The sequence below is a fragment of the Myxine glutinosa genome, chromosome 12 (assembly GCF_964187855.1).
Source record: "Myxine glutinosa chromosome 12, kmMyxGlut1.1, whole genome shotgun sequence".
Classification (NCBI taxonomy): Eukaryota; Metazoa; Chordata; class Myxini; order Myxiniformes; family Myxinidae; genus Myxine; species Myxine glutinosa.
Window position 1 is genome coordinate 104543105 of NC_136272.1, and position 27881 is coordinate 104570985.

The following is a 27881-nucleotide window of genomic DNA, read 5'->3' on the forward strand; positions in this document are numbered from 1 at the left end:
GCGTGGTTCTGGATATGCAGAGATTCTCTTTGAGGCACAACTAGTAACAAGTGGATCTCTCAAAGGTGTTCTCAGTGGAAAGGCCTACGCAAAGTCCCTCTTTTGCCTCAAAACAGTGTGTGAGGCAATGGAGAGGCTGTTGATGGAGAGATTCACTGAGGAGGAGAACATCATGATCTCTGACCCTGCTGTGCTTCTCAGAATGACCCAGTCTTGCAACCGAGAGCACCTCGATGAAGCCCTCAAAGACCCCTCAACTCTACTCCTCATCAAAAATTTGCATAAAATTTGCATAATTTTGCATAAAATTTGCAGCAGTAATTTGCATAAAAATGGTATGTGGGACATTTTTTCAGCTTGGGGCCATAGCTAGTCATTTTCTACACATTTTTTCCAATCTAGAAACACTGATTAGAAGTATATCTCCGGGCGGTGCAGAGGGACCTAGTCTTCCTACTAGACTAGACAGGTTAAAAGTGCTCTGCGATACAAACCGAAAAGGTGTAATCACGCATACAGCGCATGCGCAAAAAGCCTCATTTGGCATTCATACGTCATTTTGAAAGTCGCATATTGTTGCTCTGCTACTAGTCAGGTCAAAATACAGTTTAACCCCCAAAAAATTGCTACAAAAGGTTTCTCAACTGATTCTGGTAGGGTTTAGCGTACGTTATAACATACTAAAAGTTTACCAAAGTAGGACCCCCGGAAAAGTGTTTTTTTCAAGATGGCGTCCAAGATGGCCGCCAAAACCTCTTAATGATCATAACTATGTAACTATCAACTCAAATTTGATGATCTTGGTGTCTATCCCTAGGTTTTTGGGGGCAAGGAACACATTAAGACCATTAAAAATGAAAGTGGGCCATTATATGTAACACAAAAATCCAATATGGCGTCAATAATGGCCGCCAACACCTCCAAATGACCGCAAGTCCATAACTATTGACTCAAATTTGATGATCTTGGTGTCTATCCCTAGGTTTTTGGGGGCAAGGAACACATTAAGACAACTTTGGATATTACTGAGCTGTTGAATCATTATGAAATTGAACTCATGACCTTCAGCTGTCACCTAATGCACAAACACCTTTGTCCATAGAATAAGTTTCAGAGCGTTCAGTTTTGAGTGTCATCCTCCTCCTCAGTATCGACCTCTTGAGTGTTGTTTGGATTGTCACAGTTTTCAGTTTGGCAAGGGCCACATGCAGCAGTGCAGCGGAGTCCATAGCGTCTGCAGCTGCATCGAGAGGATTTGCATCCCCCCAAACAGTTGCAATGGATAATGTTCAAGAGTTCGTCAGGCGCAGCATTGTTTTGGGTCATAATTGGAATTAACTGATCATTTTCCTGTTTCCATCCCCATTCAGTTGGGTTCATTTCATTTGCCATCCCCATCCATACCATAATTTGAAAGTACACACGTTGGCTATGGAATATTGTTGCAGGTGATGTTGGGGGGAGCCGTTCAGAAGTGACAAATGCTTGAGCAGTTGCCACTTTTTTGGTGAAAATGATATGGCGCAGTGATGATAGCGTATCATTAGACTTGCCACCAAAGAAATCAACCATCAGGTCTTTGCCAAGATCTGATATGTCCTCTTGAGATTTGTTTTGAAGGATGAATGCACTAGCACAGGACTTCATGACAGGATCAGATTTCACTAATTTCCGGAAGGCTGACTTTTTTCCGATGCCGAAAATCCTTGAAGTAGAATCACATCCTGAGTAGGCATGTACAAAGAGCAACTCATTGCACACATCGTCTCCTAAAGTTTCTTTCAACAGGTTAATGTTATACACTCTGTGTTCTTTTGACTGCTTGTTTGCATCAGAACGGAAGTAGATGATCTCATTGTCTGTTCTGGAGTAATGAAGGAGCAAGATCAGCAAATCTGTATCCTCACCGACCAACGTTGTGGTGCAATGACGGGATCGTTCAACAGTTGCCTTAACGATATCAACGTCTGCATCCCCTGGTGACTGAATGACATGGCATCCCCTTTTAGTTAGTGCTGTGCTGATGAGAGCAATCATGTCTGCCTTGTTTTTGTCACGAGACAAAAAGTCGTCCTTTTTGCCTGCAAACTCTGTTTCTGCAGTGAAACTAACAATAGGGTGCAGGTTTTTTCCTCGTCTCTGATGTGTGTTGTCTTTTATGGAGGGACCTTCACCATAGCCATCGAACACCACTGTCGCTTGTCCGTAATGTCTCACAGTGAAGTCTGCATAAGACTCAGCTATTGCATTATATGAGTCGCCTTTGTTCCACGGTAAATGATGGAGCAAAGAGCCACCATCAAGCACGTAACAATCTGTTTTGGGAATAGAGTTCATCACAGCCTCACTTGATAAGTCCGCAGCATGGTCTCGAATTGCCTGAGCAAGCTGAGGTTTGTCTGCTTTTCGAAGAATGTTCCTGGTCTCAAAGAGGGCTGGAGGGTAGGGGCTTAGTTCATACGTCAAAACCTCTTCAAGGGAAAGATCTCCTGACCTTGACACCAGAAGGAAACGCTGGAACAGAAGGGCAGGATCAATGGTACGATCAGGAGCAATCTTCACAGCAGAGATATTCCCAAGGGTTTTGGCTCTGTCTTTCCGCTTGAATTTGTAAGTAAATGCCGACTTTCCGATTATATCTTCAATGAACTTGTTTCCAACCGATTCAAAGTCATGTACATTCACATCTGGCCCAGCCACTATCCCGTTGACAATGTTTCTCAGAGTAGGATCAGATGTGAAGGGTGAGCAGGCTGCAAGCTTTATCCGAATTTTCTCGAGATCAGATGCATCTCTTTTGATGCGCGCCTCAGTTGAGTCTTTGTGTTGCGGACTTGTAGTATAGGTTAGGTTTGTGAAATCCTGCATCGCAATGTTGTACTCGGATGTTAGAGGTGCAGATAAGGTCCAAAGGTTTCGCATGTCCTCGGTCATCCCACTGCCGCGAGTTAGACCACCAGTGCTCTTCAGAGACCTCATCAACGTTTGTTCGATGACAAGATCACTACTATGACAGCTCGTGGGCAATGACAGCTCGTGGGCGAACTGCCTGAATTATGGCATGACCAACTGCCGCAACCTTGCGTCTTGTGTCTTTCCCAACGAACAATGTTTCCAGTGCTGTCCGCAGACTAGTCGGAATGAACGATAGGGCTGAATCAAGTTTTAAATCATCACTACTTGGATACTGATTCGTCACGGTAGAAACCTGAGATTTTATATCACTTCTGATTAACCTAGCAGCAGTTTCAATAATAGCGCGTTTTTGGGACTCTTCATCGCCTTCCTGACACGTTTGCTTGTAGTATGATCTCAGAATCTGCGACGTTTGTTCTCTCATCGTAACAATATCGTCCAAGCCTTCTCTTTCACCAAAAAAAATTGAGTCCTTAAAGCGTTCTTTAAGACGCTTTTTCAAACTGTAATTGTCATACGGTTCCGAATCAGGATTACAAAGATACCCTTTCATTATGAGGCTCAAAGATGTAACAGTTAGTTGTTCCTCACTGTTCAGTTCTAGGTAAGCACACATTTTCTGAAATGCTTCATACTTATCTTCATCTTTAGGACGACCACACTTTCTGCGCTTGGCTTCGGGGGCTTTCTGGAACTCTAAAGGCACAGACTTGAAGGACCGGAAATTTCCACTACACGAATGATGATAAAGTCCGTCTGCTGCATGTAAATCTCGTAAATAGTATTCAATCCGACCCTTTACAGTATGTCCCCAATCATCTGAACGGGATTCACAGACCTCCACAATTGTCTCCACAAATTTGTCAGTCCGTACCCAGCTAAAGTGTCCCTTGTCCAAATCAATTGTACATCCACAGAATACGCAATCCTTTTCACTGTCAAAACCTCCACTTGATTGTCTTGTGGTTCTCTTTGGTGGCACAGAACCACTACTTTTCTTTGCAACATGGCTTTTAATGTTTTTATCATTTATGTACTGTTGACGACAGCTTTTATGCACTTTAGTACTGGCTTCAACTACAAGATCGTCCTTCCGCTTTACACTGGCTTCATTTATTCCCTTCGCCCCCTTCCACTGAATTGCAACCCAGTTATCACTGGAATCCTCGATCTCCTCCTTACAGATTGGACAAAAAGCTTGACTGGCTGTGCTTGCACTCATTGTTGAATCATGTCTGAAAAAGAGAAAGATGAGAATTAGTTATTCAGTTAGATCCAATTCGACATATTCTTCAGGTCAATATATGGAAAATGCCCCCTCAACCTGTTAGATAATGGCCCACTTTCATTTTTAATGGTCTTAATGTGTTCCTTGCCCCCAAAAACCTAGGGATAGACACCAAGATCATCAAATTTGAGTTGATAGTTACATAGTTATGATCATTAAGAGGTTTCGGCGGCCATCTTGGACGCCATCTTGAAAAAAACACTTTTCCGGGGGTCCTACGTTGGTAAACTTTTAGTATGTTATAAAGTACACTAAACCCTACCAGAATCAGTTGAGAAACCTTTTGTAGCAATTTTTTGGGGGTTGAGGGGGTATTTTCCATATATCGACCTTACTATACCCCCACTCAATTGAACCTTGCGCTTCCATGAGCCTCGCTCTTGTAGAGAATAATAATAACAATAAAACAAGTTTCCTCGAATTTTTTTTTCACCATATTGCGGGTTTTACTCCTGTCATTGCTCTGCGTTGGACCATTTCCGTGTTCTGAGTACATAAGGAAAACTCTCGCACATGAAAAGGCCCTTTGGTCCATCATGTCGGTGCTGCACCACGAGGCAGGAGGTGCTGGCAATGATGTAACACGTGAAAGATCAGGCGATGATATGAACGTGAAGCTCGGGCGGTGGTGACATTAACACTCGAGTTTGAGATCAAACAGAATAATGTAAAAGTGTTCTTTGGTATTTTGTTTTTTCTTTACTTGTTTGCTTAGAAGTGAAAACGAAAAGGTTTTACAATCCAACACAGATCAAAAACAAGGACACCCGCCTGCAGAACAGCCCGCCATGTGCCTGTGCTTGTGCTTGGGGCCTTTTGAAATCGGAATTTTTAAAAATATCAATACTGTAAAGGAAGTGATGTTTTTCAAATTCTCTTTTATTTGCTCGCAAGCCAATTGGGCTGAAACGACTTTCTTTGATCAGTTGATGTTCAGCTTTAATAATCCCCATCACTCTGAAAAGATCATTGTTTTCCACGACCACAGACTATATGCTCCTGATGACAAGGTAGCCTGGGGGTATGTGCACCTGACTCTGATCTGTCTACCCTGTGTTTGGAATCTCGACGCAGCTATAAACGATCATCCTGGTGTTTAACTTGCAGGGCGAGGTATCGATGTGTGTGTGCGCACCTTCCTTCAAATGGACGTTAAGCCGGGTGTGCCATCTGCTAGCATTACTTGATGGACGTTGCAGCAGGTGAGATATCACCGGCACCCTGAACCAATGATAAATCCCGACCAAAATCACCTTCGGTAGAAAGTAAGGTCTGGCCAGCCTGTTCAGGTGAAATATTTTGGCTGAAACCGTTCTCCAACCAAACCCTCAAGGTGGTGATAATTTGGGCCTTTAAAAAAGTAGCAATAGTGGTGCTTTAGTAGAAAATGCTTTTGATCCCATGTAAAGTACCTTTGGTGGAACGGTTTCTCACCTCATTCCTGAATCTTTGTTTGTGGTAATAGATAGATTATGATATTCATAATAGAAACGTTTTCTCTCCGTTGGACGCATGCACTGACAGGTCCGTATACATTGTGCTTGTAAAATGTAAAGGCTTATTCCTGCTTACTCAGTCACACTCAGCAATGCCGGGGAGGAAACGACGATTAAGCTACATAATTATTATTCTGCTTTTATTAATTCCATCAATCTCTGTGGGCATTGAGGCCACTAAAGCAGATTTTGCTCATTGGGTTCATGAGGGTGCCGGCTGTTATATTTATTATTTCTTAAATTTTCTCTCTCTCTATCCTAGGTCATCATTAAAAAAAAATTTGTAATTTTGTTTTGTAATTAGGCTTTTATGTCGTTATAATCTCATTGTACGAGTATTTAGCAACACTGCACTTATTTGTTTTATTTATTTAATTAATTATACGTTTTTGGATTCATCAGCAGGTTAAATTATTAATGTTAAGCTTTTAAAGAAAATAACAAGTAGAAAAAGGCATAAAATGTCATAGCCCCGGTGGTTTTAGAAATTTTGCTGTACAGAGTTAAAAGACGTCAGTCGGACATCTTTGGTCAGATTACAAACCAAAATATTCTGCTTATGTATACTCTCATATCTTATGTATACGCTTATCGTATTGTCTTTGTGCCACGTTTGAAATAAATTGGCCTCTGCATGTCGTGAAATGGTTCGGGACACGTTTAAGTAACAAAATGGCTGCCAGTCGGCCATCTTGGATCTGATCTAAAAAAAAAAATGACGTGCATTGTAAGCCATAATTCATTATCTGTGTGCCAAGTTTGAACTAAATTGGTCTCTGCATGTCGCAAAATGGTTGGGGAGACGTTTAAGTAACAAAATGGCTGCCAGTCGGCCATCTTGGACCTGATCTAAAAAAAAAAATGACGTGCATATGTCAGCCATAATTCATCATCTGTGTGCCAAGTTTGAACTAAATTGGTCTCTGCATGTCACGAAATGGTTGGGGACACGTTTAAGTAACAAAATGGCTGCCCGTCGGCCATCTTGGATCTGATCTAAAAAAAAAAAAATGACGTGCATATGTAAGCCATAATTCATTATCTGTGTGCCAAGTTTGAACTAAATTGGTCCATGCATGTCGCGAAATGGTTGGGGACACGTTTACATAACAAAATGGCTGCCAGTCGGCCATCTTGGATCTGATCTCAAGAAAAATGGCGTGCGTATGTAACCCATCATTCATTTTCTGTTTGCCAAGTTTGAACAAGATCGATAAATGCATGTCCAAGAAATGGTTGCGGACGTGGTCAATATCGGGTTTTTTACAACTAAAATGGCCGACAGTTTACCAGTCGGCCATCTTTAATCAGATCGCAAAAGAAAGTGATGTGCACGCTTATCACAATTAGTAGAACTAGAACTGAACTCAGTATAGCGCAAATCTCCACCAGGCTGAACAGAACACTGATAGGCCGGTCTGGATCTGGACCTGAACCAAAATCTAATCGGCTTGGACTTGTTACCTACCCAACTCATCCAGCAATTTTTTTTACAATCCACATCCAACTTTTTGAAATAATATGTTGCATATCGTTTTTGCCCTGTCTCTAAATGGTGAAGAATCACTTTAAAATTATAGTATCCACATATTCACCAAAATATAATCATTTCTTGCTTTTCACACATCCAACCTGTCCACAAAGTTTCGTCCAAATAGAAACAACAGGAAACAAGAAAGTATCTGAAAACGCAAAGCCCGTCCGTGCCCCCTTTTGCATTCAGATATCGTCTTCTTCTTCCGAATGCTCAAGAAAAGACAACAGTTTAAAAAACACAAACATATAATTGATGATTTTATGCAGCCTTGAGCTTTTACCTTTTGATGTAAAAAAAACAACCAAAAAACAATCGACTCCGACCTTTTGATTAATGAACCAATTGAGTGACCCAATATGCAAATTCTTTAAATTTCAGGTCAATCGCGTGAAAATTGGTGATTTTACACAACATTGACCTTTGACCTTTTGATCAAAAAAAATCTCTCTGTCTCTCTGTCTCTGTCTCTCTCCCTCTCTCTTCCTCACTCTCTCTCTCTGTCTCACTCTCTCTTTATCTCTCTCTCTCTCTGTCTCACTCTCTCTTTATCTCTCTCTCTCTCTCTGTCGCCACCTGCTGGCCGTTTGTATGCTGGTTGTACTGTCATGGCGTCTGCTTTTGGAGGCTTGTGAGTGCTCTGTGTTGTTGCTCCATTCCCCCCCCCCCCCCCCCCCCGTTTTCCCCCCTCTGTGTCCTTGTACCTGTTCGTGGAGTCTTCCTGGTGATTCCCATATACGTTGAGACGGGAGAGAGAGCCGGAGAGCACAGGGTGATCGCTGGTAAGGGTTCGCCGTTTTTGGGCGTCGCCCGATCGGTGTTTGCTCCTTCATCTTAAACCTCTATTTCCTTTTTTTCCTTTCGTTTATCCTTCCTTCAGTTTGTTTTGTTGCCTCCCTTTTCCGAAGTTAGGGAAATCGGAGAGGTCTGATTGCTTCCCATTCCCGGAGTTCGGGTAGGGAAGATTGTATTATATATTCACCCTCCCCGAGTTGGGGAGGGGGTTGTAAGTGCAGCTGTTCCAGCATGGCAGCTGCACTATCTCGATTTACGGCCTTTCAGAGCCTGACCCGTAAGCACGGGTTCTTTTGTGTACCTCCGGAACGTGAGGTTAGTGTCGAGGACGTTGTCCTCGCAACCGGTCGTGTTGTCGGGATCGACAAGGTTGTTGCCGCTTCGCGGATGAACAAGCGGATCGTTATTTTTTTGTCCGACGTGGATTGTGTCCCACAAATTGTCGAACAGGGTTTGACAATCGATCCAGATTTATTTGTAATGATTTCCCCACTAGATAGCCCAGCGATAAAAGTCGTGATATCAAATTGCCCCCCATTTGTATCCGACGATGTACTAATTAAAGAGTTGTCCCGATACGGTACCATCGTGTCTCGTATCTCCATGATTCCCTTCGGGTCACGAAACAACGATTTAAGGCACGTGGTTTCATTCCGGCGGCAAGTGTTTATGATTTTAAAAAATTCCCAGAAGGATTTAAACCTTATAATAAAATTAAAACATCAACAGAACGAATATACAGTGTACGTGTCCACCAACGTTCTAAAATGTTTTGGCTGCGGACAATTTGGGCATGTTAAGCATGACTGCCCCCGAAAAGAGAATTCTCCACAAGTGCAACCTCCCCTCCGAACCGGGAATAAGCAACCCCCCCCACCTTCCCACCACCGGTCCAAACCCTCCCACCACTGACCCAAGCCCTCCCACCACCGACCCAAGCCTTCCCACCACCGAACCAAACCTTCCCACCACCGAACCAAGCCCTCCCGCCGCCGAACCAAGCCCTCCCACCACCGACCCGAACCTTCCCACCATCGACCCAAGCCTTACCACCACTGATCCCAACCTGTCCACCACCGACCCAAGCCCTCTTACCACCAATCCAAACCCCCCCGCCGTACCCCCCTCCCCTCCCCTTGAAACAGGGGCCCCTCCCTCTACTGAAGGATCTAATTGCAGCCATCTCCTGTTAACTATAGATCTCACCCCCCAGGCGACATCGTCCAATCACAGCTTGTTGCCTGCTATAACTGATCCTACCTCTCCCGCCGTGGTAGCCGATGGGATCCCCCTCCCGATGATCACGTCCTCCCCCCCCCCCCCCTCCCCCCAAACCCTTGCAATCTCTTCCCACTAACCAGGACGAGTTTCAATTAGTCTGCCCAAAAGGAAAAAGACATCTGCAAACAACAGATGAAAACGGTCACCTCTTTAAAAAACCTACAACTGAAAACCGACAGGCCCTCCTCTCTGGCCTAGATTTGTCCCTCGTCACAGAAAATCGTTTCTCGGTATTGGAGGACATAGATGTGGATGAATCCTCGCCCTTGTCTACTGACCTAGAAACTGATATGGTTGAACCACAAAAATTAGTACCCCCCCCCCCTCCCCCCCCCCCTCCCCTGAAGATGGCTCATTTCTCTCCCTCCCCGTCCCCCCCCCTCTATGGACTATGCCCCATCCGATAACGTGGAGGGATGTGATGACGGTGAGGAGATAAATGATGAAAACCAGTGCGACACACCATCTGAGCCATCTGATATAGATGACTCTGTTAGTGAATGTGGTAGCCTTAAGGAAGAAGAAATCCCTCCAATCCCTCCCTCCGAGATAAAAAGGTTTCTTAAGGACACATTCCGAAAAAGGAATGTTGTAATAGAAACCTTTTTTCCGGAGCTACCTGATTTTATACATTCCGCTAAACTGATGGTAAAACGGCCCCACGTTTTTAATTTCAATTCCTCCCAACGTCACCGTTTAAAGAAGTGGTTGCAAAAAGCTAAGAATGAACTGCTATCAAAAAATTGAGTGGTGGTCACTCCTCCTTATAGCTGTAATGAGTTTTTCCATTTGTAGCCTGAATATTAACGGAGGATGTAGCTCTGTCCGTAAAGTTCAAGTAAGGGATTTTTTATTGCAGAAGAAAGTTGACATTGCCCTCTTACAAGAGACCCATGCCAACGACTGCTGTGTCGCAGAGTGGTGTAGGCTCTTCCCCGGCCTGTCCTTCTTTAGTAACGGTGACTCCCGCAAAGGCGGTGTCGCAATAATTCTTAGCCCCTCCTTTTCGCCTTCATCGCTTTAATTCGACGAAATACACAAGGGATCCCTAGCATCCCTAGAATTCCACTACTATGGAAAATTCTATACTATTTTTAATATCTATGCCCCAAGTACGCCTGTAGCTCGGCGAGTTTTTTTTAATGACCTTGGGACACACCTAACGTCCCTCGACAGTCAAAACGCCCTAAAAAACCAAGACAATCATGTTTGTATTGGTGGAGATTTTAACTGCACCCTCCAACCCCAACTCGACAGGAACAGTGCAGAGCCCCATCCTGCCTCCACAATCCCTCTCACCAAATTTTTAAAACAAATGAATTTGACAGATATATGGCGGGTACAGCACCCATCAATCAGGCAATACACATGGTGTCGATGTATTCAGGGTAATATTGTACTTGCTCGCTTGGACAAGTTTTATATTAATCCTCCACTTGAACGCCTCGTTCTGTCATCCAAAATTTGCCCATCAGGATTCTCGGACCACAGCGCAACATTTCTCAAAATTTCTGCCCCCTGTCCGAAACACAAGAGTGCTTTTTGGAAATTTAATAACAACTTACTTGATGATAGTACCTTTAAGGACATTTTTCCAGAAATTTGGAATATTCTGGTTGCCTCCCAAGGGAATTTCTCAAACCTCAGACAATGGTGGGATAATGCCAAAACGCACATCAGACTGTTCTGCCAACAATATCGTGCGTATGGTGTTCAAGAGGAAAGAAAAACCACAACCTTACTTGAAGATGAAATCCTGGAATTACAGGAACAGCTTCAGGGAACCGCAAGTGTGAGCTACCAGGGAATGAGGCAACAAATCCATGGAAAAACGGCCTTACTGAATTCCATATCCGAAAGGCGAGCACAAAATGCTTTATTGCGCCTGAAGATGAGGTACATACACGACCTTGATGCTCCAACCAAATTCTTCTTCAGCCTTAAAAGGGGGGCCTCTTCGTCAATGATTACACGCTTGCTCCATGATGGGGAACTCCTTTATGAAGATGGCAGAATCAGGGAATGTGCCCGGAAACATTTTAAACAACGGTTTATGCGGCATGACATTAACCAGGATGCAATATCGGAACTTGTTTCTAACCTTCCAACATTGGCGGAGGATCAGAAGCAGCAGTTGGAGGATCCTCTTAGGTTACCTGAGCTCACCGCTGCCTTGAAGGCCTTGGAACCTGATAAAGCCCCTTGACTGGATGGGCTGACAAGTGAATTTTTCCAGTTTTTTTGGGACACCATTGGACCTCACCTACTGCGGGTATTGAATGAATGTTTAGAGGATGGACAACTGCCGTGGAGTTGCCGGAGAGCAGTCACCACCTTAATTCCTAAGAAAGCGGACACTCAACTTATAGAGAACTGGCGTCCTATTTCTGTTTTATGTACGGATTATAAAATTTTAGCCAAAGCCTTGTCTAATCGAATGAAACCTTTTATGAATGTACTAATAGGAGAACATCAATCCTTTTGTATTCCTGGACGTACTATTTTTAATAATATCTTTCTTATCCGTGATACCATTCGGTTTTGTAACAATTTTAATATGAATGTTGGTCTGTTTTTTATTGACCAAGGAAAAGCCTTTGACTGTATTGACCACATGTACCTTTTTAGAGTTTTAGAGAATTTTGGGTTTGGACCTATTTTTATCTCGTACGTTAAACTTTTGTATTGTAATATATCCAGTGTTCTTAAAATTAATCAAGTATTGTGTAGCCCCATTGCTGTACAACGGGGAGTACGGCAAGGTTGCCCGCTATCTGGACTTTTATACTCTCTTGCCATCGAACCTCTTCTGCTCCAATTACGTATGCACATTTCTGGCTTCACTGGATCAATTCTTACCACACCGCTAAAAGTCTCTGCCTATGCAGATGATGTCTGTATTTATATAAAAAATAGTACTGACGTCACTGCGGTGGCTCAGGCACTAAAAACATATTGTCAGGCTTGTTCAGGCCAGGTAAACTGGAAGAAGAGTGAAGCCCTTTGGATAGGACCTGGAGATTGCCCGCCAATTGTCCTACCAGGAGGAGTGAACTGGCAGAAAAGTGGCATTAAATACCTCGGTATTTTCCTCGGAGACAACACCTTTGAGCAGCAGAACTGGGTGGGATTACCAGACAAGGTAATGGCAAAACTGGCCCGCTGGAAAGGACTTCTTTTCCAACTTTCGTACCGCGGAAGAACTCTCGTCATTAACAATCTTGTCGCCTCTATGCTATGGCATAAGATGATATGCCTACAACCGCCTGGGAGCCTTCTTATTACACTGCAAAAGAGCATTGTCGACTTTTTCTGGAGCGGGAAACACTGGCTCCAACCCCCCGTGGCATACTTGCCACTCGCTGAAGGTGGCCAAGGTCTTATTGATATCCGCAGCCGGATTATGGTCTTCCGGCTTCATATCGTGCGCCAACTTGTATATGGAGATGAAGCCCTACTCTGGAGGCCTCTGGCTAACTGCATATTACAGCTCACATGCAAGCTGGGTTACGACCGAGAACTTTTCTTGATGAACCCTCATCAAATCGATTCATCCTTGCTGCCCACCTTTTACCAAGGGGTGATGAACGCCTGGCAAGCCCTGTCCTTTTCCCGTGAAATGGCAACATACAACATGGAAATGTTGTTGAACGAGCCCCTATGCTACAACCCCTTCCTGGAAAACAGCTTGAATAATAGGGGACTCGTTCAACGTTTTGTTGATGCCAAGCTGCTACGAGTGAAAGACCTCATGACAGAGTCTGGGAGCTGCCGGCTGAGTGCTGCCGCTGTGGCACAAAAAACCGGAATAAAATCTGTCAGGATCATCTCTCGGTTCCTTCAAGGGATATCCACAACGTATCGTAATACCTGCGAGGAACTTGGCCCTTCCCCCGAGGAAACAGCGGGTGACTTCCCCAAACTCCTAGTCTTCAGCCCGCCACTTAATCTGTCCCCTGGCCTGAACAGCCCTGATGATACTGCATTATCCCTTCCCGCCTTTCCAAAGAAAACTCTGTACAACGCGTACGTTAAAATTTTATACGCAAAAACATTTTCTGAGCACCCGAGGCTTCGATGGCGGGATGTTTTACCCCCAATACCACCCAATTGCCCCAATTGGCGAAGTTTTTATCTCTTGCCTACTCCAAAGTATGTTGGAGATATTCAATGGAAACTTGTACACTGGATTTTACCTTATAATGTTTTACTGAACCGGTTTTCTACTGCTAACTCTAATCTATGCCCTTTCTGTGCATCCATTGAAACCCTACCGCATATATACCTGGAGTGTGAACGATTGCAACCTCTTTTTACATTCCTTCAGGAACGCTTTGTGAAGCTTGGTTCCCTCTTCAATCACAATGTTTTTATTTATGGTGTTTTAGGACCGTCTTCCCTTAGGAATGTGGTTTTAATGAATTTTTTAATTGGCCAGGCCAAGTTTGCAATTTATAAATCCAGGAAGAAAAAAATGGGAAACGCTTCTGACTCGTCATGTGATGTACTGCTCACCCTTAAGGCTCTTGTAAATGCAAGACTAAAGCTAGAGTACCGGTTTTTTAAAATGAACAAGAATTTAACATGTTTTAAAGAAAAGTGGGTTTTTAATGATGTCATATGCACACTTGATGATGATGATTTGAAAATAACCTTTCCTTGAGACCATTTTATTGTGTTTTGCTTCTTTGTGACTGAACATAACTGATTTTTTGTACTCTTGTAATAAAAGGAAGAAACAGTCAGTCTCTCTCTCTCTCGCCCCCTGCTGGCTGTCAGTGTTGTTGGGCGTGGCAAGATGGCGGCTGCCTATTGTGTGTTGTGAGTGCTCCGTTTTTTTGGTGGTTTTTCCTGCTCCCAATTCTCTGCTCCTTTGTGTCCTCGTTTGTGTTTGTGTTTGTGTTTGTGTCCCAGTGTTTCCCTTCTGGATTTGAGACGACAGAGAGAGAGAGAGGGAGCACGCACGGTAAGTTCTGTGTGCTTGGCCTAAACAACCTTGTGTTGCTGGGGCCTGCGTTCTGCTTGCCGTGCTTTGAAATAGCGACATTTTCTGTCGGTTTTTCATTTTCGAATTTTTGATTTATTATTATTATTATTATTATTTCTTTTTTACCTTCGCCAGCGAATTCCGCTCGCGACAGGTCTTTTTTTCCCTTTGTTTTCAGCTATGGCAAACAGTCGTTTGCAGAATAGCATTTACGAGTCACTTACTCGTAAAAATGGGGTAATAGTTAGTCCACCCGACGGGGTTCGGGTCGATGACGTTGTGATGGGCTTGGGTGAACTCGTTGGTTTTGAAAATGTGTTAGCAGCTTCAAAGATGAACCAACGAGTTGTTGTTTTTCTTTCCGAGGAGCGCTATGTCGCTCAGGCGGTTGAAACTGGTTTGTCCTTACCGCCAGATATTTTCTTTAACGTTAGTATGTTGGACTCACCGGCGGTGAAAATCACTTTATCTAATTTACCGCCTTTTGTTAAAAACGAACAGATTTTGTCCGTTTTAACACAGTTTGGCACCGTGGTGTCAAAAATCTCCATGATTCCCTTCCGTTTGCGTTCGGATTCTACAGTCCGCCATATCATGTCCTTCCGGCGGCACTGTTACATGATGTTAAAAAACAATGCTCAATCGCTCAATGCCTCAGCTATGTTGGTCGTTGAAAATCGAAATTATCGAATGTACATCGCAACAGAGACAATGACGTGTTTCACGTGTGGTGCCTTCGGACATTTAAAAGGTGCTTGTCCGAAGTGTATATCCGGTGGCACATCTAGACAGTCAGGAACAAATGCCGATCCTAGTGGCACATCTAGACGGACAGAACCAAATGTCGATCTTCGCAATGATAATGGCGCGTCTGGGACGGCAGATCAGCCTTCACATTCGAGCGCGGAAATCGATAATTCACCGGCTGATGACGCGGGTTTTACTACCGTGTCCTCCAGGAGGAGTTATAAAAGAGGAAGCGGTAATGAGGACATACAGGCGAGCGTTTCGAAAAAGATAGCGCCGTCGAACGAACGTAATGTTTCTTTTTTAGAAACAGAAGCTCCTGCAGCTGGTCTTCTGCTGCAGAATAGGTTCAGTGTGTTTGCTGAAATGGAAGAAGACGTTTCCGTTCATTCCTCTCATGAACAAGGACCAAGCGCAATGCCCCAAGATGTTGTGGTAACCCCCCCGGTTACTGAAACTAAAGTCAAGAACCACAAACCTGCTCTCATCCCGCGCCCTGCTGTCGATGAAGTGTCTGAGGTAATGGAGGCAGAAGAAGTAGCAGCTCCAGAAGGAGAGTGCAAAGCCTCTGATATAAAAACGTTAATCCCTGTTACGGTTTTTAAAACTCCCGCTGTGGAAACAGCTGCACCTTTAGTAGAAGACGATATTCCTGTTATGAGAGCATCGGTTTCGGTGTGTGGGGGAAAAAATGAAGACCTTTCGGATTACGACTCAGATGGGGCCTCGTCGCTTGCCTCTAGTGCTAGTAGCGAGGTCTGGAATGACCCAGCAATAGCCAAGGAACTGGAGGGTGATGATGATGATGATTTATCACCCACGGAAATTCTAAAGTTTCTTCAGGACACCTTTCGAAAGAAAAAGGTTAAAATTACAACCTTCTTCCCGAACCTGTCTGGCTTTATAAACTCCTCAAGACGTCTCCTCCTTAAGGCTGAACAACTTGGTGTGACTGAGTCACAAGTATTTCGCCTTAGAAAGTGTGTATTGAAAGCTCGGAAAGAGCTACAAGCACACCCTAACTTCCCTTTACATGATAAACCTTCCCTACCTACACCATGACCTTCTCTGTTGTAACTTTAAATACTTGGGCATTGCCCGTACTATATCTATATCTAAAATTATATCCCCCCCCTCTATTTACATGAAATGGTTTGGTCCAAAGCGAACGGCTTGCGAGTACGGTGACAATCCCCCCCCTCTATTTACATGCAATGGTTTGGTCCAAAGCGAACGGCTTCCGGAGTTTGGTAAAGAAATCGCCATCGCGTGCACAAACGCGCAGGAAAGCGAATGAATCACAAATTCGGTTTTATTAGTTTTAAAACATAGTTTAACGCCAACATAGTTTGCAAACGTGAAATAAATGAATACGCTGTCAAATGTGCCATCCGAGGCAGAGTGTGTCCTCCACGTTCGGCACACGCGATCGTTCGCTGCTCTCTGATTGGTTGAATCGTTTTTTGGACATAGCTCGGTAAGTAATTGTCCGATTAATATGAAACCTTGAAAAGGCACATCCTCGGGTCCCCAGCAATATACCTGGCAAGTTAAAAGTATATCGGACCCGTGGTTGTCGAGAAACAGCGGTCACAGACAAACAAACGTACAGACGTACAGACGTACAGAGATTACTGGAATTATAGATAGATAAATGGGGGACGTTCACCCCTGCGTAAAGCTCAGGTAAAGTTGCTTGTCGAGCAAAAACATTTCGATGTTGCTCTTTTGCAAGAGACAAGATGTAGCTCTTCGTGCATGAGCGAATGGACTCGCATCATGAAAGGACAGTGGTTCTTTAGTAGCTTGACCTGTCCTAGTGCTGGAGTGGCTATTTATTTAAATCCTTCTTTCTGTCCTGAAAATGTCACTTTTAAGGAGATTACTAAAGGGCATTTAGTTTCAGTTAATTTCTTTTATAATGGTTATAAACACACTTTAATAAATGTATCTTCACCCAGTACGAGCACAGAAAGATTAGTTTTTTTCACACAGTTAGAAATGTCCCTCACACACCTTGATTTTGATGGTCTTGTTTGTCTGTGTGGGGACTTTAATTGCACATTGTATCCCACCCTTGATCGTAATGGAGAAGAGCCCCACCCATCAAGTACAACACCCTTAAAGAGAGCATTGTCCAAATTCTCCCTTATGGATGTATGGAGACTCCAGAACCCATCTGCACGGCAATACACGTGGTGCCGATGTGCAAATGGCCGGCTATCTCTTGCAAGGCTAGACAGATTTTACATCAATAATGACTCTCTAAATGTCATAGACCATGTTGACGCCACCCCAAGTGGTTTTTCGGACCATCACATGGTTGTTCTTCATATACTCTCCCCGGCTCGAAATCGTGGCACTGCCCATTGGACCTTCAATGTGAGTTTTCTGCAAGATGACGCTTTTCCTGTCGCCTTCCGAGCCTTTTGGGAAGTTTTACTACTACGGAAGCCTTCCTACTCCTGCCTCACACAATGGTGGGACAATGCGAAAACCCATATTAGGACCTTTTGCCAGCAATATAGCTCCTTTTGTACAAAGAATGAATCTGCGCTGCAATCTCTAATTGCCAAAGAAATATTGTCTCTCCAGTCAAGCCTTCCAGCTCCCAGTGCCGAAAGGACTAGTTCTCTAATAGCAATGAAGAAAGCACTCCTTGCTCAACTCTGTGCAAAACAAGCCAGAGGGGCTCTAATAAGGCTACGAATGGAGAACTACAGCTCTATTGATACTCCTTCCAAGTTTTTCTTTGCTTTGGAAGCATGAAAAAAGAGAAACCAGCAAATAACTTCGCTGCAGGCACCAGGAGGCCGAACAACACACGATCCAAAAGACATTAGAAGCTTGACAAAACAATACTTCTCTGACTTGTATTGTGCCAGAAACACTAAAGAAGACATGATTCGTTCCTTAACCACTTCTTTGCCCAACTTGTCCGAACCTGCATGTCAACAACTTGACAAGGAAGTGACTCTTGACGAACTTTTTACTGCTTTGCAAACTTTGCCCACAGGTAAAGCTTCTGGACTTGATGGAATCCCTGCAGAGTTCTACAAAACCTTCTGGGATTTGTTGGGACCTGAGTTGCTTGACCTCTTAGTTGATAGCCTACGATCAGGCTTGTTACCAATCAGCTGTCGCAGGGCCATACTTGCTCTCATACCTAAGAAAGGAGACCTCCAGCAACTTAAAAATTGGCGTCCCATTTCGCTCCTCTGCACGGACTACAAGATTTTTTCAAAAGTTCTTGCCAACCGCCTCAAACCTCTGATTGGGGAGATTGTACACCCCGATCAATCCTATTGCATTCCTAAAAGGACAATACACGATAGCATTTTTATTGTACGTGACATGATTGATATTTGTATTGCTGAACATAGAAATGTTGGTCTGGTGTTTTTAGACCAAGAAAAAGCTTTCGACACGATTGATCACTCTTATCTCTTTGCTGTTTTACGGGGGTTTGGTTTTAAGGAAAATTTTATTTGTTATATCAAAATATTGTATAATAATATTTTTAGCTTGCTCAAAGTAAATAACATCTTAAGTCAGCCTTTCCCTGTTACCAGGGGTATTCGTCAAGGGTGCCCCCTGTCTGGCCTTCTATACTCCCTATCAATTGAACCTTTACTACATCGTTTACGCACACGGCTACAAGGGTTTTACCCTCTGCCGTTAGAAAATCCCGTAAAGACCATTGCTTATGCGGATGACCTCTGCGCAATTGTGTACTCCGATGACGATGTTCGCGCTCTGGTTGAGTCTGTCGAGGAATTTAGCCTGGCAAGCTCGACCTAAAGTTAATTTGGAAAAGAGCAAAGCTTTTTACTTAGGTCCACAGAATGAAACTCCCCCTCCAACCCTACCAGGGCAGCTTGTATGGACCAATGAAGGAATACACTACCTCGGTGTCTTTCTTGGAACTCAAGATTTTATTTCAAAAAACTGGGAGTCGCTGATTACCAAAACTGAGCAGCGGTTGATAAAATGGAGGGGACTATTGAGGCAGCTTTCCTTCCGGGGTCGTACTCTGGTCATTAATAATCTCGCGGCATCAATGCTCTGGCATGTTTTCAAAGCACTGCAGGCCCCAGGTTTTATCCTTAAAAAACTTCAAAGCTTTTTTGTAGATTTTTTCTGGGGGGGAAAGCACTGGCTCCGGCCAGGAATACTAAGCCTGCCGACTGCAGAAGGTGGACAGGGGCTAATAGATGTGACGAGCAAAGTCATGGCTTTTCGCCTCCTTTCAGTACGAAGGCTTCTATACTCCGACGTCCCATGGAAAGCCTTTGCCCATTGTTTGCTTAAGCAAGCTGGGAAACTTGGCTATGGTGACGAGCTTTTTCTTCTTGACGCGAAGCACGTGGATATGACATCGGTCCCATTGTTTTACCGAAGCATGCTGGAAGCGTGGCAGGCTGTTTCTTTTCGCCGTGACACCAGTGCTTACTCCCTTCAGATGTTTTTAAATGAACCAATATTTTTAAATTCTTTTTTTGATGGGGTCTGTAGTGACAGATCTTTTATGCAAAAGTTTATTGATGTCGGCGTTACTAGAGTAAAACACCTCAGGAACCCCTTTGTACATAGATGGAAGCCAGCTGCTGACATTGCCGTGGCCACCAGTGTGAGGTCCATCAGAGTTATTGGCAGAATTTTCTCTGTGATTTTACGGACCTTTAAGCAAACCGGGTTAAAATGGGACCCAGACATAGAAGATGCCCTCCATCGATCCCAATGTCCTTTCCCAAATCTTTTAATTTTATTTCAAAGTTTTAGGCTCTTTAACCAGATGGAGAAATCCTCAGTGTACAATATATGTGTTCTCACTCTTTTTCCTGGCAAACCTGCAGAGCCACAAGCTCATTGGCGAGCGCTGCTTCAAGCTAACCGTTTCACAACAATAAACTGGCAGGTGATGTACAAAGAACCTACTGTCAAGCGCTCGGGTGATCTACAATGGCGGTTAGCGCACAATATCCTGCCTTGCAACATCCTGTCCCACCGTATATGTCCTGAAAACTCGGAATTGTGCCCCTTTTGCGACACCCCAGAGACCATTTTTCACATTTTCATTGAATGTTCAAGGTTGGCCTCGTTTTTTAAAATCCTGTCACGTGTGATCCGGGGGCTCGGTTTGACTTTTACACATTGTGTTTTCATATTTGGTTTTAATGTCTTGTATCAATGTAAAAATGAATGTCTTTTAGCAAACTTTCTGTGTTCTGAGGCAAAACTTGCCATTTATTTATCGAGGAAACGAAAACTGCAGAACACTGACGTTTTAGCTGATGACGTTTTAACTGTTTTTAAAGCATTGGTTACATCGCGTGTTCTTTTTGAGTTTGAAACTCAAGATCCTGCTTTATTTAAAAACCGGTGGTGTGCGAAACAATCCTTATGTGGTATGGTTGGTGGTGTTCTAACAATCAATTTATAAATCGAAAATATTACTTCTTTGTTACCCCTTCCTTTCCTGGTTATTTCTTTTGATGCCTGTACAAACATCCTTCACCATGTAAAACTTGTTTTCCTTGTAATAAAGGGGAAGAAAAGTCAAAAGTCTCTCTCTCTCTCTCTCTCTCTCTCTCTCTCTCTCTCTCTCTCTCTCTCTCTCTCTCTCTCTCTCTCTCGCGCCCCCTGCTGGTCGTTGGTGAGTCGTGCGTGGGTGTGGCAATCATGGCTGCTGTGTGTGAGGAGCTGTGAGTACTGTGTTGTGTTGTTGCCTTTCCCATCCCCCTTTTCACTCCCTCTGTGTCTTTGTACGTGTTTGTGAAGTTTTCCCCGTGTTTTCCTTCTTCGTTGAGACAAGAGAGAGAAAGAGAGCGCGCACGGTGAGTTTGGTGCGAGTCCTAAAGAACCTTGTGTTCTTCGGGCCTGTGCTCTGCTTGTCGTGTTTTCATTATCGTCGTTTATCGGCTCCCTTATTCTATTTCTTTTCATTTTACCTTCGCCTGCAGGCTTTGCTTGCGATAGGTTCTATTTTGTTTTGCTTTTTCAAATCTTTTCTTAGTTTTGGTTCATTTATCGCTATGGCAAACAGTCGTTTGCAGAAAAGCATTTACGAGTCACTTACTCGTAAAAATGGGGTAATAGTTAGTCCACCCGACGGGGTTCGGGTCGATGACGTCGTGATGGGCTTGGGTGAACTCGTTGGTTTTGAAAATGTGTTAGCAGCTTCAAAGATGAACCAACGAGTTGTTGTTTTTCTTTCCGAGGAGCGCTATGTCGCTCAGGCGGTTGAAACTGGTTTGTCCTTACCGCCAGATATTTTCGTTAACGTTAGTATGTTGGACTCGCCCGCGGTGAAAATCACTTTATCTAATTTACCGCCTTTTGTTAAAAACGAACAGATTTTGTCCGTTTTAACACAGTTTGGCACCGTGGTGTCAAAAATCTCCATGATTCCCTTCCGTTTGCGTTCGGATTCTACAGTCCGCCATATCATGTCCTTCCGGCGGCACTGTTACATGGTGTTAAAAAACAATGCTCAATCGCTCAATGCCTCAGCTACGTTGGTCGTTGAAAATCGAAATTATCGAATGTACATCGCAACAGAGACAATGACGTGTTTCACGTGTGGTGCCTTCGGACATTTAAAAGGTGCTTGTCCGAAGTGTGTATCCGGCGGCACATCTAGACAGTCAGGAACAAATGCCGATCCTAGTGGCACATCTAGACGGACAGAACCAAATGTCGATCTTCGCAATGATAATGGCGCGTCTGGGACGGCAGATCAGCCTTCACATTCGAGCGCGGAAATCGATAATTCACCGGCTGATGACGCGGGTTTTACTACCGTGTCCTCCAGGAGGAGTTATAAAAGAGGAAGCGGTAATGAGGACATACAGGCGAGCGTTTCGAAAAAGATAGCGCCGTCGAATGAACGTAATGTTTCTCTTTTAGAAACAGAAGCTCCTGCAGCTGGTCTTCTGCTGCAGAATAGGTTCAGTGTGTTTGCTGAAATGGCAGAAGACGTTTCTGTTCATTCCTCTCATGAACAAGGACCAAGCGCAATGCCCCAAGATGTTGTGGTAACCACCCCGGTTACTGAAACTAAAGTCAAGAACCACAAACCTGCTCTCGTCCCGCGCCCTGCTGACGATGAAGTGTCTGAGGTAATGGAGGAAGAAGAAGCAGCAGCTCCAGAAGGAGAGTGCAAAGCCTCTGATATAAAAGCGTTAATCCCTGTTGCGGTTTTTAAAACTCCCGCTGTGGAAACAGCTGCACCTTTAGTAGAAGACGATTTTCCCGTTATGAGAGCATCGGTTTCGGTGTGTGGGGGAAAAAATGAAGACTTTCCAGATTACGACTCAGATGGGGCCTCGTCGCTTGCCTCTAGTGCTAGTAGCGAGGTCTGGAATGACCCAGCAATAGCCAAGGAACTGGAGGGTGATGATGATTTATCACCCACGGAAATTCTAAAGTTTCTTCAGGACACCTTTCGAAAGAAAAAGGTTAAAATTGTAACCTTCTTCCCGAACCTGTCTGGCTTTATAAACTCCTCAAGACGTCTCCTCCTTAAGGCTGAACAACTTGGTGTGACTGAGTCGCAAGTTTTTCGCCTTAGAAAGTGTGTATTGAAAGCTCGGAAAGAGCTACAAGCACACCCTAACTTCCCTTTACATGATAAACCTTCCCTGCCTACACCATGACCTTCTCTGTTGTAACTTTAAATATAAATGGGGGACGTTCACCCCTGCGTAAAGCTCAGGTAAAGTTGCTTGTCGAGCAAAAACATTTCGATGTTGTTCTTTTGCAAGAAACAAGATGTAGCTCTTCGTGCATGAGCGAATGGACTCGCATCATGAAAGGACAGTGGTTCTTTAGTAGCTTGACCTGTCCTAGTGCTGGAGTGGCTATTTATTTAAATCCTTCTTTCTGTCCTGAAAATGTCACTTTTAAGGAGATTACTAAAGGGCATTTAGTTTCAGTTAATTTCTTTTATAATGGTTATAAACACACTTTCATAAATGTATATTCACCCAGTACGAGCACAGAAAGATTAGCTTTTTTCACACAGTTAGAAATGTCCCTCACACACCTTGATTTTGATGGCCTTGTTTGTCTGTGTGGGGACTTTAATTGCACACTGTATCCCACCCTTGATCGTAATGGAGAAGAGCCCCACCCATCAAGTACAACACCCTTAAAGAGAGCATTGTCCAAATTCTCCCTTATGGATGTATGGAGACTCCAGAACCCATCTGCACGGCAATACACGTGGTGCCGATGTGCAAATGGCCGGCTATCTCTTGCAAGGCTAGACCGATTTTACATCAATAATGACTCTTTAAACGTCATAGACCATGTCGACGCCACCCCAAGTGGTTTTTCGGACCATCACATGGTTGTTCTTCATATACTCTCCCCGGCTCGAAATCGTGGCACTGCCCATTGGACCTTCAATGTGAGTCTTCTGCAGGATGACGCTTTTCCGGTCGCCTTCCGAGCCTTTTGGGAAGCTTTACTACTACGGAAGCCTTCCTACTCCTGCCTCATACAATGGTGGGACAATGCGAAAACCCATATTAGGACCTTTTGCCAGCAATATAGCTCCTTTTGTACAAAGAACGAATCTGCGCTGCAATCTCTAATTGCCAAAGAAATATTGTCTCTCCAGTCAAGCCTCCCAGCTCCCAGTGCCGAAAGGACTAGTTCTTTAATAGCAACGAAGAAAGCACTCCTTGCTCAACTCTGTGCAAAACAAGCCAGAGGGGCTCTAATAAGGCTACGAATGGAGAACTACAGCTTTATTGATACTCCTTCCAAGTTTTTCTTTGCTTTGGAAGCACGAAAAAAGAGAAACCAGCAAATAACTTCGCTGCAGGCACCAGGAGGCCGAACAACGCACGATCCAAAAGACATTAGAAGCTTGACAAAACAATACTTCTCTGACTTGTATTGCGCCAGAAACACTAAAGAAGACATGATTCGTTCCTTAACCACTTCTTTGCCCACCTTGTCCGAACCTGCATGTCAACAACTTGACAAGGAAGTGACTCTTGACGAACTCTTTACTGCGTTGCAAACTTTGCCCACAGGTAAAGCTTCTGGACTTGATGGAATCCCTGCAGAGTTCTACAAAACCTTCTGGGATTTGTTGGGACCTGAGTTGCTTGACCTCTTAGTTGATAGCCTACGAACAGGCTTGTTACCAATCAGCTGTCGCAGGGCTATACTTGCTCTCATACCGAAGAAAGGAGACCTCCAGCAGCTTAAAAATTGGCGTCCCATTTCGCTCCTCTGCACGGACTACAAGAGTTTTTCAAAAGTTCTTGCCAACCGCCTCAAACCTCTGATTGGGGAGATTGTACACCCCGATCAATCCTATTGCATCCCTAAAAGGACAATACACGATAGCATTTTTATTGTACGTGACATGATTGACATTTGTATTGCTGAACATAGAAATGTTGGTCTGGTGTTTTTAGACCAAGAAAAAGCTTTCGACACGATTGATCACTCTTATCTCTTTGCAGTTTTACGGGGGTTTGGTTTTAAGGAAAATTTTATTTGTTATATCAAAATATTGTATAATAATATTTTTAGCTTGCTCAAAGTTAATAACATCTTAAGTCAGCCTTTCCCTGTTACCAGGGGTATTCGTCAAGGGTGCCCCCTGTCTGGCCTTCTATACTCCCTATCAATTGAACCTTTACTACATCGTTTACGCACACGGCTACAAGGGTTTTATCCTCTGCCGTTAGAAAATCCCGTAAAGACCATTGCTTATGCGGATGACCTCTGTGCAATTGTGTACTCCGATGACGATGTTTGCGCTCTGGTTGAGTCTGTCGAGGAATTTAGCCTGGCTAGCTCGACTAAAGTTAATTGGGAAAAGAGCAAAGCTTTTTACTTAGGTTCCACGGAATGAAACTCCCCCTCCAACCCTACCAGGGCACCTTGTATGGACCAATGAAGGAATACACTACCTCGGTGTCTTTCTTGGAACTCAAGATTTTATTTCAAAAAACTGGGAGTCGCTGATTACCAAAACCGAGCAGCGGTTGATAAAATGGAGGGGACTATTGAGGCAGCTTTCCTTCCGGGGTCGTACTCTGGTCATTAATAATCTCGCGGCATCAATGCTCTGGCATGTTTTTAAAGCACTGCAGGCCCCAGGTTTTATCCTTAAAAAACTTCAAAGCTCTTTTGTAGATTTTTTCTGGGGGGGAAAGCACTGGCTCCGGCCAGGAATACTAAGCCTCCCGACTGCAGAAGGTGGACAGGGGCTAATAGATGTGACGAGCAAAGTGATGGCTTTTCGCCTCCTTTCAGTACGAAGGCTTCTATACTCCGACGTCCCATGGAAAGCCTTTGCCCATTGTTTGCTTAGGCAAGCTGGGAAACTTGGCTATGGTGACGAGCTTTTTCTTCTCGACGCGAAGCGCGTGGATATGACATCGGTCCCGTTGTTCTACCGAAGCATGCTGGAAGCGTGGCAGGCTGTTTCTTTTCGCCGCGACACCAGTGCTTACTCCCTTCAGATGTTTTTAAATGAACCAATATTTTTAAATTCTTTTTTTGATGGGGTCTGTAGTGACAGATCTTTCATGCAAAAGTTTATTGATGTCGGCGTTACCAGAGTAAAACACCTCAGGAACCCCCTTGTACATAGATGGAAGCCAGCTGCTGACATTGCCGTGGCCACCAGTGTGAGGTCCATCAGAGTCATTGGCAGAATTTTCTCTGTGATTTTACGGACCTTTAAGCAAACCGGGTTAAAATGGGACCCAGACATAGAAGATGCCCTCCATCGATCCCAATGTCCTTTCCCAAATCTTTTAATTTTATTTCAAAGTTTTAGGCTCTTTAACCAGATGGAGAAATCCTCAGTGTACAATCTATGTGTTCTCACTCTTTTTCCTGGCAAACCTGCAGAGCCACAAGCTCATTGGCGAGCGCTGCTCCAAGCTAACCGTTTCACAACAATAAACTGGCAGGTGATGTACAAAGAACCTACTGTCAAGCGCTCGGGTGATCTACAATGGCGGTTAGCGCACCATATCCTGCCTTGCAACATCCTGTCCCACCGTATATGTCCTGAAAACTGAATTGTGCCCCTTTTGCGACACCCCAGAGACCATTTTTCACATTTTCATTGAATGTTCAAGGTTGGCCTCGTTTTTTAAAATCCTGTCACGTGTGATCCGGGGGCTCGGTTTGACTTTTACACATTGTGTTTTCATATTTGGTTTTAATGTTTTGTATCAATGTAAAAATGAATGTCTTTTAGCAAACTTTCTGTGTTCTGAGGCAAAACTTGCCATTTATTTATCGAGGAAACGAAAACTGCAGAACACTGACGTTTTAGCTGATGACGTTTTAACTGTTTTTAAAGCATTGGTTACATCGCGTGTTCTTTTTGAGTTTGAAACTCAAGATCCTGCTTTATTTAAAAATCGGTGGTGTGTGAAACAATCCTTATGTGGTATGGTTGGTGGTGTTTTAACAATCAATTTATAAATCTAAAGTATTGCTTCTCTGTTACCCCTTTCCTTCCTGGTTATTTCTTTTTGATGCCTGTACAATCATCTTTCACCATGTAAAACTTGTTTTCCTTGTAATAAAGGGGAAGAAAAGTCAAAAGTCTCTCTCTCTCTCTCTCTCTCTCTCTCTGTCTCTCTGTCTCTCTGTCTCTCTGTCTCTCTGTCTCTCTGTCTCTCTGTCTCTCTGTCTCTCTGTCTCTCTCTCTCTCTCTCTCTCTCTCTCTCTCTCTCTCCTGGCTGTCGGTGTGTTTGGGCGCGGCAAGATGGTGGCTGTGCATGTGTGGTGAGGTACGAGCTGCTCTGCTGTTCTACTCTTTTGTCCCTGGATAACTTTTGCATTAATCGGCGGCCCATCCCGTCCTCCGGCTGATCGCTTTTTTCTGCACCAGCTGTTTGTTTTCGCCTTTGAAAATCTGTCTCGGCTCGTAATTAATTAATCACTGTTCGAGAGCGATATTCACTCTCCCGTCCTCGTCCCCGTCCCTCGTCCCTCGTCCCCCGTCCCTCGTCCCTCGTCCCTCGTCCCCCGTCCCTCATCCCCCGTCCCTCGTTCCCCGTCCCACCCCCACCCTCGTCCCTTGTCCCCCCCCCCCTCGTCCCCTGTCCCACCACCCCCCCCTCGTCCCCTGTAAATTATGACTTCGTTTTCACGTTACGCGGCATATGAAGCGTTAACTCGTAGACATGGCGTTGTTTGTGTCCCACCGAACGAGGTCAGCGTCGAAGACCTCGTTATTGCTGTGGGCAACATAATCGGTATTGATAAAGTTCGCGCGGCCTCACGAATGAACAAACGTGTCGTTATTTTCGTATCCGAGGCTGAACTGGTTCACGAGATTGTATGTACAGGATTATCGACAGATGACGGACATTTCGTACTCGTGTCCCCTCTCGACACTCCAGCCGTTAAGGTCATCATCTCGAACTGTCCTCCATTCCTGAAGAACGAGAGACTGGTCTCCGAACTATCTCGTTATGGTACTGTGGTTTCGCATGTCACGATGTTACCTTTACGTTGCCAGGACGACCGGGCTAAACATGTGATGTCTTTCAGGAGACAAGCTTATCTTGTACTTCCTCCTTCTAACGTCGAAAGAACGCTGAACATTGTTTTGAAATTCAAAATTGATAATCATGATTACCAATTATACGTAACCACTGACACCTTGAAATGTTTTGAATGTGGTAAATTCGGACACCTGAAACGCTCTTGCCCAAAAACGGCTTCGTCGAACGATGGGACAAACCACGTAAACAACAAGGATTCTTCTTCTTCATCTTTTGCTTCGGCTGTGAAGGGAACATCTTCCATGTCCGGCAATAACGCTCAGCCTTCCCATCC